Genomic DNA, 12,420 nt, shown 5'->3' on the forward strand with positions numbered 1-12,420 from the left:
AGCAAGGGGTGCCCACACACTTGGCCCCTCCACATAGCCGGGGTCAGTGGAAGTCCAAAATCCACACTCGGATCTGAGGCCTCAGCCCTCCTCTGTGGCCCCTCAGAGGGGGGCGGCCTTCCTGGAAATATCCGCCTTCCTCCCCGGGCACCAACAGCAATATGTGCCTTTTCAGGTCTGGGAAGAATGTGGCTCTGGGGTCTGGGTACTGCAGATTGCCCAGGTCACGTACCCTAGGTCCTAGGGGAATTTTAACAGATGAACTGGTTTCCAGGCTGAACTCTGAGCCCAGCCTCCGTGGAAGGTCAGAGGTGACCAGCTGGCAGATTCTAAGAACCTGGCCACTTTCCGGCTCCTCTCTCCCTATGTGCCTGCCCCACACCCAGCTCCCCAACCAAGTACATGCTTGGCCAGGTCTTCCCGGAAGTCAGAGGTGACCAACTGGGTCCTGGTCACCATCACACCCCACTCCCTGTCCTCAGGTGCCCATTCTGTGCCCAGCACCTGCATGCACACACTGGCTCTAGGGCCTGTTTGCCAGCATTTACTCCCTGGGCCCACGGGTCCAGGGACTTCTTGGAAAATGCCTGTGGCCATCAGCAAACAGAGAAGATCAGCTTGGAAGAAGGACTGGCCTCCCTGTATACCCCTGGCTTGTCCAAGGAGAACAAGGGCAACTCCCAACTCCCCGCACCACAGGGCCCCCAGGACATGCCACCATCCTGTGAGCAGGCAGCGGCCAGCTCTGCTCTGTGTTGAAGCAGCAGCACCGCCTAATGCCAGCCTGGCTGGCCAGTTCCGAGAGTTGGGGTTAAGTGGGAGAGGCCGCAGCCCATGGGGTGGCCAGAAAGAGTCCACTGAGTATTCTGTCTCTTGGACAACATTTAGCCCCCCTTTCAGAAAGAAGAATCTGGTTCCAGCTCCATTCTTGCATTCCTGTGGGGCAGCATGAGCAGCTGCTCATTTCCACAGTTGACCCTGACCAGAGAGGCTGAGTGGCTTGCCCAGAGTCACACAGAAAAGGCAGTGCCAGGGCTCCTGACCACTGCCCGCCATGTCCGATTCCTGCTGCCTTTGCCAGATAAAGGTAAATGTGCCAGCTGCTCTTGTGGGAAATCGGAATCTGACCCTAATTTGCAAGAGATTTTTCTTTTTCTTTGTTTTCTTTTAGAGACAGGGTTTTGCCATGTAGCCCAGCCTGAGCTCAAGGGATCCCCCTGCCTTGGCCTCCCAAAGTGCTTGGATTGTGGGTGCGAACCACCTCACCCAGCCAGAAGGGATATTTCTTTCCTCTTTGTGAAAAGAGCTACTATTTTCAGCTACTGACTGGGCTACAGGAGGAGCTCCCTAGTTGAACACGTAGGGGGCCTGCAGGCTTCCAAGGCCACCTGGTGATGGGAACTTTTTCTCTCGAACACCCCAGCTCCTGATGGGGGATCATGGGGTCTGGAGGGTAGGTCTGCACCTCTGAGTTCTGGGACCTGGGCTAAGTCACCCAGCCTTTCCCTGAGCCTCAGCTTCTTCATCTGTAAAATGGGGTCATGTAAAGGCTCTGCAGGTGGGCAGGACACAGCACTCAGCAGCAGGGAGCCACTGAGAGCTGCTGTCCCTCCTCCTCTTGGCCAAGCCTGGGCCCCATCAGCTGCAGGAGCGCTGCTTCCTCAGGGCCTCTCTCCCTGCTTCACCCACCTCGAAACGGGGGTGAGGGCCACGGGCTCCCGGAAACCCATTCACAGCCGAAAGCTCATGCTATTTAGTCTCATCTGTGTGCAGCCGATCAGAGAATTGATCTCAAATTACAAACCTCTCAGCTAAACGCGGTCTATTACGCAAAACCTCATTCCAGCGGCTATAAATAACCCTTACAACATAGTCCCCAGGAACTCTCTGGAAAGATGCGGCACGGTTTTGAATAACGAGATAATGGAAACACAAACCCATGCTAATTAATTTCACTGCTCAGAGAGAGCTCGCTCCTCGCTTAGCCACGGTCAGTGGGACTCAATCAAGAAAACCCTGGGATGAAACGGGAGACGTCTCAAGGGAAACCTGTTGGCAGGAGGGCCCAGCCACGTGGAGCTGCAGCAAGTGGCCGCGTTGTTTGTTCAGGGACCTGTGGCACCGGGCGGCCCAGAGAGGGCCTGGCCGGCTCCCACCTCTCAAAGCCCTGCTCGGACAATGCTGCTGAGGCGAGGCTCCGGGACGGCCCACCCAACAGAGGAATCAGACACAAAGGCAGCCCTGGGCTAGGTCTGACGGCAGATGGTTTCAAAGTGAAAGAGGAAGAATCCGAGGACTCCTGTTGCAGGGTCACAGGAGGCCCCAGGAGATGGTTTTATCTGTTCAAATTAGAGACCCCCCAGAGAGATGATGACCTGGCGTGTGAAGAAACCAGCATGGGTCACGGGACGCATTCAGAGGTTCCTCAGTAAGTTAAACACCCAACCACCATGTGACCCAGTAATTCCACCACACAGGGAGGCAAAAACAAGCACGCACGGCCATGCTCGGAGCAGCCCCATCCGTGATGGCCAAGAGGCGGTGGAAACAGACCCAACGCACATCCACTGGTGAATGAACAAAAAAAACGTGGCACATACAAATGATGCGGGATATATGATAGAGAGAATGGAATAGATACATAATATATCTATATTGTATATTGTATATACTGTACATTGTATCTTGTATATACTGTATATTGTATATTCATATACTATATTGTATATTGTATATACATGTACTATACTGTATATTGTATATACATATACTATATTGTATATGTATATAGATATACTATATTGTATATTGTATATGTATATAGATATACTATATTGTATATTGTATATGTATATAGATATACATAATATATCTATATTGTATATTCCATAATATACAATATGGAATATGTATATTATGGAATATTATTCGGGCATGAAAAGGAATGAGACACAGATCCACACTACAACAGGGATAAACCTTGCAAACATGACGCCGAGTGAAACAAGCCAGGCGTAAAAGGCCACATTCTGTGATTTTATTTATAGGAAATATACGGAATCAGTGCATCCATAGAGACAGAAAGCTCACTGGGGATGGCCAGGGACCAGGGAGGGGTGAGGGGAGCGGCTGCCAGTAGGTTCGGGGGTTCCTTTTGGGGCGGTTAACTAGGTCTCGGTGGTGGTCACACAGCCTTGTGAATGTACTAAATGCCACTGAATTATTCCCCCTTTAAATGGTTAAAATGGCACATTTTACATTGCATGTATTTGACCACAATGAAAAGAAAACAGTTATGGGACCAATGGGAGCTTTGGTGCCCCTAAAATTCCATCAGCATTGCCTGTTCTTAGGCTTGTTCACCTCTTAATACGAGGTGCGCAAACTCAGCTCCCAGTCCCCTCTTGCTGCTCAGCTGCAAAAAAATGAATTATTGCCTGGTTTTATGAGTCTAATGTTGTGACCTGCTCCTGCCACTGATGCCAAAGCCAGGAGGTCTGTCAGTCAGGGTGGCACATGACATGCCTGTGCCCCCGGCCAGTCCCACTGTCCCTGATCTCAGCTTCTCCCATGCAAACTCAGAAGCTAGAAACAGGCTGCTGGCCTTTGTTCTTCTCTCCCTGAATCCAAGGATGATGGTTTTCCAAGCAGGCTACATTTGTAAAGTAATCCTCGACTCTCCGTTTTATATTAATGAAAGCCAGCCAGAGCTGCTGATCGGCTCCAGTGGATGGGACAGGCCCGGAGAATTCCGTGGGGCAGCCGGCACAATGCCAGCCCAGAGCACAGAGCGCGGCGTGGGGCTGGCGTGCAGGAAAACCAGGCACCCCTGCCGGCCCCTCTGGGCTTTCTGCATCTTTTAAGCAGCTCTCAGAGCCCACAGACTCCATTCCAGGGCCTGTGGGGATCCACAGGACTCATGCCAAGAATGACGGAAATCTTTCTGAGCTCAAAACTCTCTGAATTTGAAAAACAAATGGTCCTTTGAAGAATGCTGCTTCCATATGGAACCATGGGGCACGGTGATCAGAAGAGCTCCAGCCTCTTTAAAAACCAGCAAATGATGCACCCTGATCCCTTTGAACGTCCAGAAAAAGGCTGAACCTAGAGCCATAGTGACTAAGAGGCAATTGCAGCCTTTCAAAATCTCCACAACCCAAGAATTGCCTTTTCACATGTGAAGCCAACGCTTCAGAATGCAAGAAAAGTGGCAGCTTTCAAAAGGAGTTTGGGGGTTCTCAGATTTAAGCGCAAATGCCACTTCCTGGGGCTGGTGCTAAAACTGCAGGAAAAGGCTGGTTGGCAGAAGCTCACAAAGGGGAGTTTATCAGTGTTGCAAAGGGCATGTTCACGGACACCTATTGGTGTTGGCCTTGTTCTCTGTGGGGATGGTGAGGCGGGGCCAGCAGCCTGCAGGGCTGTGGCATTACCCATTCCTCGACAGTTTTCTCAACTCATCGTCACTCCAGCCAGAGCCCTGGGCTGCTCCCCACCTGCTCTGCTTCCCCATCTTCCCTGCAATGCCCCATGGCAGCCCTGGGTACTTGGTTACTACCCCACGACCCACGTCCTATCCTTCAGGGACTGCCTCACCTCTGGGCTGTTTGGAAGGACAGAGTGACATGGGACAGAGACAGAGGGTGTCTGGTTTAAGGGCTACTTCTGCATTTATCATTCCATTCTTTATTTTGGGTCTAATTCAAACCATGATTTCAAAAAGGCTAAGAATGTACAAAGGGAAGGGACCCACTGGCCCCAGGGCAAGATGGGAGGGTGTCCTGGTGGAGGTGTCGTCTGAGACTCCTTCACTCCTCTAGCCATTTACGAAGAATTTCTAGGTAGTCAAGCACCCAGGATGGGCCTTCCAGGATGAATGGGGGAGTTTAGGAAACTGCCTTCGTTTCTACTGAAAATGGAGAAAAAAGGCAATTTTCAGTTCTTGCAGCACTCAGCAGTGTGAAACTGGGCTGCTGCTGAAAGGGAACGAGAAGCCTCGCTCCAAATTTACTTGCCATGGGAGGTGGGGGGGGGGCGGGTGGCGAGGGGCGTGAACACTGGGAAGGCATCACAGAAGGGGAGTGTCCTGAGCGTTCTGCCCAAGATCCAGGAAGGAGGCGGCGTCCGGGCGTGACACAGGCCCAGGAGGGGAGCTGGATGGGGTGGTGGGGAAGTTGCCTGCGACACCTGCCTGGGAACCAGGGCTCTGTGCTGGTGGTGGGGCCCCTGTGGGGATGTGTGTTCTCACAGAGAGGACTTTAATAAGGGTTTTGAAGGCGTCCTGCTGCTGAGTATGGGAACTCACACGTGCCGGGCGGGAGAGAATCAGGGCTGGGCTGATCAGGGAAACGCAGAGGGCAAAGGAAGCCTACCTGTAGCCCCCATCTCTGACAGAGGCAAGATGAACAAGCACCTGCCATTTACCTGATAGCAGCTGCATCTCTCGCCAGGTACAGCTGCAGGCGAAGGCATGAAAGGTTGGGTTTCTCTACATACGTGTGTACACATATACATACACATATGCATGCGTGCATACATATTCTTGGGGGTGTTTTGCCTTCTTTGTACAATTATGAATATCTTTAGATCCATGCATACTTTCTGATGGAACTTCATCCCTGAAGTATGCATACTGTACAGGCAAGGTTAAACGAAACTCCACGAAGAAAAATGCAAAACGCTCAACGCTCCAGAAGCCCCCAGCGGCCCCCAGCAGCCACCCTCCTCCCGGCAGAGGCACCCGGGGTCTGCGCGTGCAATTACCACGCTCTATCTAGCACTCACTGTCACCTGCTCACTTCCTTAAACAATACATGGATTCCCTTTGCCTTTTTTCAAATTTTACAGATATCATTTTGGCCTTTTTTTCTTTGGAACTTTCCATACGCAATATCAGAGTCTATGTATTCCTCTGTGGCCTCCATGTTCCCCTCCACAGCATGTCTGAGATTCACGCGCCTTGATGAATGCAGTTGGCATTCATTCATTCTCCCACTGGCGCACTGTACTCCACGTGTGAGCAACTCACGGCATCCGGATCCTTTCTTGTTCACAGGCACTTGCATCATTTCCAGCGTCTTGCTGTTATGAACAGAGGTGCTTGGAAACTTCTCGTGTGTGTCTCCTGGCCCACGTGGGAGAATGTGTCAGGGGTGTGTGCCATGGAGTCACATGCTGGTTTGCACAGCAGGTGTGTCTTTCATATTAGTGGGCAATGACTACTGTTTTCTAAAGAGGTTGCAAGATTTGGGACTTTTTTTCATGTTTTTCTTTTTTCTTTTTTTTTGAGATGGAGTCTCACTCTGTCGCCCAGGCTGGAGTACAGTGGTGCGATCTTGGCTCACTGCCAGCTCCGCCTCCCGGGTTCACGCCATTCTCCTGCCTCAGCCTCCCGAGTAGGTGGGACTACAGGCGCCCGTTGCCACGTCCAGCTAATTTTTTGTATTTTTAGTAGAGACGGGGTTTCACCGTGTTAGCTAGGATGGTCTCGATCTCCTGACCTCGTGATCCGCCCACCTCGGCCTCCCAAAGTGCTGGGATTACAGGCATGAGCCGCCGCACCCGGCCATGTTTTTCTTTTTTTAAAAACAAAGTGTAGAAACTCAAAAGGCTCTGGAAGACCTGGCCATGTGCAGCAGTGTTATGAGTTAAACTGTGTCCCCCAAAAAGAGGTGTGGAAGTCCTCACCCCAGGACCTCAGAAGGTGACCTTATTTGGAAGGAGGGTCATTACAGATGTAATTAAGATATCAATTAATGTGAGGTCATAGGGGAGTAGGGTGGGCCCTACATCCAATGACTGCTGTCCTTGTAAGAAGAGGGGAACTTGTTTGTTTCTTTTTTTTTTTTTTGAGATGGAGTCTCACACTGTCACCCAGGCTGGAGTGTAGTGGCACAATCTCAGCTTACTGCAACCTCGGCCTCCCGGGTTCAAGCAATTCTCCTGCCTCAGCCTCCCAAGTAGCTGGGATTACAGGCACGCACCACCATGCCCAGCTAATTTTTGCATTTTTAGTAGAGACAGGGTCTTACTATGTTGGCCAAGCCAGTCTCCAACTCCTGACCTCAAATTATCTGCCCACTTCTGCCTCCCAAAGTGCTGGGATCACAGGCATGAGCCATTGCGCCCAACCAGAAGAGGGGAATTTGGACACAGACACACAGGGAGCCCACCATGTGACAATAAAGGCCGAGACTGGAGCCAGGCAGCGCAAGCCAGGGAAGGCCAAGGAGTGTCAGCACGACCAGAAGCTGGAAGAGGCCAGGAAGGGCCTCCTGGAGCCTCTGGAGGGAGGGCTGCCCTGCTGACACCCTGACCTTTGTCTTCCAGCATCCAATGATGCAGTAAAAGTTTGCTGTTTTAAGCCAGACAGTCTGTGGAGTGCAGTGGCGTGATCTCAGCTCACTGTAACCTCTGTCTCCCAGGTTCTAAGAAATTCTCCTGCCTCATCCTCCAGAGTAGCTGGGATTGCAGGCATGCCCCAACATGCCTGGCTAATTTTGCATTTTTTAAGTAGAGATGGGGTTTCACCATATGGGCTAGGCTGGTCTCCAACTCCTGACCTCAGGTGATCCACCTGCCTTGGCCTCCCAAAATGCTGGGATTGCAGGCATGAGCCACCATGTCCAGCCCAACCTGTGGTTTCTTAGCAGCCCTAAGAAATAAGTACAAGCAGCATTCCAGGCCCTTCCTTCATCCCATCCTCCAGTCTTTGTCTCAGTGACCAAATAGGCCTTGGGTCTGTTGCTGTGAGAGCAAGGATGACCAATCCCTTCTGCAGATCTCCAAGAGTCTGTGTGCTCCTCTGAGCCTGGGGTGAGCCTCTGAGCCCTTCTCAACACAGGGCTGCAGGCCTCCCCTCCCCACTAACTTAACAACACGGGAGTACTGGATGTCCCCATGGCCGTGTTAGAGGCTTCTGGAGAGGGAAGAGGAAGTGGGCAACTATGCTGCTCCTGGCTGGGGGGCTGTGGTCCCAGGGCCTTGCTTTAATGGGTTAACTGGAAAGGCAAAAGGAAGGAAAGAAGAGAAGCCTGCTTAGATTGGATTCCCCCCATGCACAGAACCCATTCGTGGACATGCCATCTGCAATGCTTCATGGAAGACATCTTCCGATGGCAGAGGGGGATCATGAACTCAACACTCAGCCTCCCTCTGAACCAAGAGCTGTTGGGGAATGAGTGGGGGGTGGAGAACAGTGGGTGGGCCTAGAAGGAGAAGCTGAACATTGCCTAAACACCTCTGCCTAATGCAGCCCACACCCTGCTCCTCCTGGTGGACTCTGTGATGAGGGCCTGACGCCTGGTGTGGGACTGTCCTCTAGGTGGCCTTGGACGAGCCCAGTTCTCCCCTCTCTTTTGCTTTCAGTTCTTAAGAATAACCATAGAATGTGCTAGAAATGCAACACCCTGAGAGAGGGAGGGCTGACTTGGAATAGCCTGAGCTCTGTCCCAGTCTTCCCCGGAAACATGATGTCCATCAACACTTTAGTCCAAAAGTCATATGGCCCTGGGGTATAAAACCCAGGAGGAGCTGCTTTCCAGGGTCCCTTAGTGGCGGCACAAGGGGGCACATGCAGTCAAGACTCCGGTCAGCTTCCCTGAGCCTTACAGGCTGGCTCGGCCAAATCCCAGGCTTCTATTGTCCCTTGCTGCATATCTGTAAGCAACGAACCAGTTCATGGAACTCGCTGTGTGGGCGGCTGGCTCACCAGGCTAGGACAAGGTGGTAAGCGGCGTGTGGTGAACCTGCTCCACACCTTGGGGCAGAGCTGTCAGGCCATTCAGTCCAATCCTGGGGTTTGGTGGTAGAAGGAAGCCCACCCACCCACAGGTCTAAGCCACCTTGGCCGGTATTGGCTTTGTTGGCAACAAGGGAGGAACTTGCTCTCTGTGGCTCTTATATCCTCGGTCTGTCTCTTTGTTGGTTAGTGGGGAGGTGAGGGTGGGCACCAGCATTTACTGGGGCCACTCAGACCCCAGCTGTCCCTGAGAGGGCTGCTGAGGAAGGAGTAGCAGACAGCGTGGATGCTGAGACCAGAGCCTGCCTCTGGGAAATGGACAGAGGCCTTGGAACCCATCCTCCCTTCACTGTCCTTGCCATTAGGATGCCCTTCCCTGCATTCAGGGCCTCAGCTGCTCATCAGGATGGGGGGCACATGAGATTGCCATTCTTGTAGGTTGACAAGAGTTCAATATTTGCTAGTTTGACATGATGCAACTGAACGGACCCCACGGCCGACTGCTCCTTGCTCCGATAAGTAGCTACTGAGCTGAAGGTCCCCGAGAAGTCCCAATGAGCAGAAGGCCCAGGCCCTGCGTCTGTTGGCGACCCCACACTGGGCTGTCGGAACTGGCTCCAGGGACCCCGAGAGGAGGCCCTCCCCAGCCTGGGAGGGGCCTGGATGGCACCTCTGAGTTGGGGCCTACACTGAGATCAGAGGGTGAGCTGAGCAGAGGATGTGAATTCGAGTGCTAGGACCGCCCGAGGAGGGCGCTGGGTGGTACTGGGGAGGCAGAGACAACTCAGGAGGCTGAAAGTCCAGGGATGAGGGAGGCAGGGCCAGGCCACGAGGACAGATGAGGCACTGTTCCCCACGGGCCCTGGAACCGGGTCCCTGGTGCCCAGTGCTGGGTCCTGAGCAAGTTCTCCTGAGGGTTAAAACATTCACACCTGAGAAGGAAGGCAGGGTGGGGTGTGGGGGGATCTGAGGCCTCCGGAGGCTGCTGGGTGAAGGCTGGGAGTGCCAGAAGGGAGTACTTCCAGGCTGGGGTGGCCCAGAGCCTCTCCCTGGCCCAGGGGACTCCTGCCAGGCTGGCTCCTGACCAGTCCCCAGGCGAGGGGAGCCTGCGGGGCGTCCCCCGACAGGGGCCGCTGAGGAAGAGGAGATGACAAATGCCCCGCAAAGGGCCACAGGGTGCAGCAGCCAGGGGCAGAGCCGTGTGTGCTCCTGTGTGTGTCTATGATAGTGTGTGTGTATGTGTGTGAGACAGTGTCTGAGAGTGTGTTGTGTGTCACTGTGTGTCACTGAGTGTGTGCCTATGAGCATGTGTGTCTATGAGTGTGTGTGTAGGTGTGGCAGTGTCTGAGTGTGTGTATATGTGTGTGTCTATGAGAGTGTGTATGTGTGTGAGTGTGACTGAGAGTGTGCTAGTGTATGTGTGTCACTGAAAGGGTGTGTGAGCTGTCTGTGTGTGTGTGTCAGTGTCTATGAATGTGTGAGTGTGACAGTGTCTGAGTGTGTTGTGTATGTGTGCATGTGTGTCACTGAGAGTGCATGTGTGTCAATGTCTATGATGGTGTATGTTTGTCAGTGCCTGAGAGAGTATGTGTGTGTGTGTGTGTGTGTGAAAGTGTGTAGTGCATGTACGTTCATGTTAAAACCCTTTAAAAATGTAAAAATCTTCCTCAGAAACTCAGTCATGGATGGAATGTGGCCCCCAGGCCAGAGTTCACCCAGCCCTGCCATAAAAGAAAGAAACGCGAGGACGGGAGTGGGGAGGTGGAGCAGATTTGTCAAAACAGGGGCAGTCAGAGCCTCTGCAGAGCTGGTCGTGGGCTTCAGAGCAGAGCTAGGGGGCAGACGCAGCTGTCGCCACGGGAAGCATAGGAACCCTCAGAACCCCACGGGACCTACAAAGCCTAGAGCAAGCTCAAGTTCAGAGTTAACGGGAGAAGGTGGCCGGAATGAGGGAAAGAGGCTTTCATGATCAAGGTGGAGTTTACCCCACGTGCATATGACCAAAACTCTGAAAAACAGTATTTTTCTGAATAAACATCTACCATGCCAAGCATGTTAGAAATGTTTGATTCAAAGAGAACACATGGACACAGGAAGGGGAACATCACACACCGGGGCCTGTTGTGGGGTCGGGGGAGAGGGGAGGGATAGCACTGGGAGATATACCTAATGCTAAATGACGAGTTAATGGGTGCAGCACACCAACATGGCACATGTATACATATGTAACAAACCTGCACGTTGTGCACATGTACCCTAAAACTTAAAGTATAATAATAATAATAAGAAGATGTTTGATTCAGGCTGGGCACAGTGGCTCACGCTTGGAATCTCAGCACTTTGGGGGGGCGAGACAGGTGGATCGCTTGAAGTTAGGAGTTTGAGACCAGCCTGGCAACATGGTGAAACCCCGTCTCTACTAAAAATACAAAAATTAGCCAGACGTGGTGGCACGCCTGTAATCCCAGCTACTCAGGAGGCTGAAGCAGGAGAATCATTTGAACCCAGGAGGCAGAGGTTGCAGTGAGCCAAGATCACACCACTGCACTCCAGCCTGGGCAACAGAGTTAAGACTCGGTCTCAGAAAAAAAAAAAAAAAAGAAATGTTTGATTCTGATGTGATTCGTGCAGGGGTGATTTCAGAAGGTCAGAATGAACTCACTGAGAGGGAAAAGTCTTTGAACAAAAGGACAAAAGTCTCCAGAGTTAACCGCCATTTATGTCTAGCCTAACCATCCGAGGAAGGAACGTTCTAGAATCCCAGGGCCACCCCCGCCCTAGGTTCCAATGAATGGCCCCTGCCTCTGCCCACAGCCAGGCCTGGCCTCACCTGCAGGTGATGTGCATGGCTCGGATTCAGTAATTAAGTCATAAAACACAAGCTGGCTACTTAGAGCAGAATTACGAGGCATTGCGGCTTGTGAATACGGTAATCCAGCTTAATTAACACCGACTGGGAGAGCAAGGTGCAGGCTTCTGGGTTAAATCAGCCCATGCGGAAACCCTGGCCGCCGCTTACCCTCATCACACTATGCTGAGCATTTGTCATTGTGTGGAATAAAAATAAACCTGAGCTTGGAAAACTGGGCAGGTAACCCTGGAAAGGCCCGGAAACCACCCAAGGCTGGCTCTCCAGGGCCTTTGTGTTAAAATGGAACAAATCCAGCAACCCTGAGAGGCGTATCCAGGGCAGGCGAGCTTCTCTGTGACAGGGGACACACAGGCTGACCCGGCAGATGGCCAAGAGATGGACGGGGTGAATCATTGCAGGTGCCGTGCACAGCCGCCCCAGTCCCTTACCCACACCCTTCGTCCTGCAGGCTCGATCCCCCTTCAGGACCCCCGCTTTCTGTCCATGGCCCTACCCAGGGGAGGCGGACCCCAGCCCAGCCTGTGACACTCTAAGGACTTCCTGAGGGTTCATCATTTCAGCCTGACAACCACCCTTGGGTTAGATTCTTATTGCTCGCTGTAATTAATTACTACAAATTTAGTGGCTTAAAACAACAAAAATGTTCTTATGTGCCAGTTCTGTAGGTCAGAGGGCCAAGCCAGGGCTCAGGGGGCTGAGAGAGCGGCGTTGGCAGGGCTGGCTCCTTCCGAAAGCTCTCAGGGAGGGTCCTTTCCTGTCTCTTCCAGCTCTGGGAACCCCTGGCGTTCCTTAGCTGAGGGTTCATTACTCC

General features: G+C 52.4%; 1 protein-coding gene across 2 annotated transcripts in view; it reads right to left on the reverse strand.

The window, feature by feature from the left end:
- Positions 1–12,420, reverse strand: part of SHANK2 (SH3 and multiple ankyrin repeat domains 2) — a 697,015-nt gene that overhangs the window by 140,324 nt on the left and 544,271 nt on the right. The window lies entirely within an intron of this gene.

This window comes from Pan paniscus, chromosome 9, assembly GCF_029289425.2.
Source record: "Pan paniscus chromosome 9, NHGRI_mPanPan1-v2.0_pri, whole genome shotgun sequence".
NCBI classification, from domain to species: domain Eukaryota; kingdom Metazoa; phylum Chordata; class Mammalia; order Primates; family Hominidae; genus Pan; species Pan paniscus.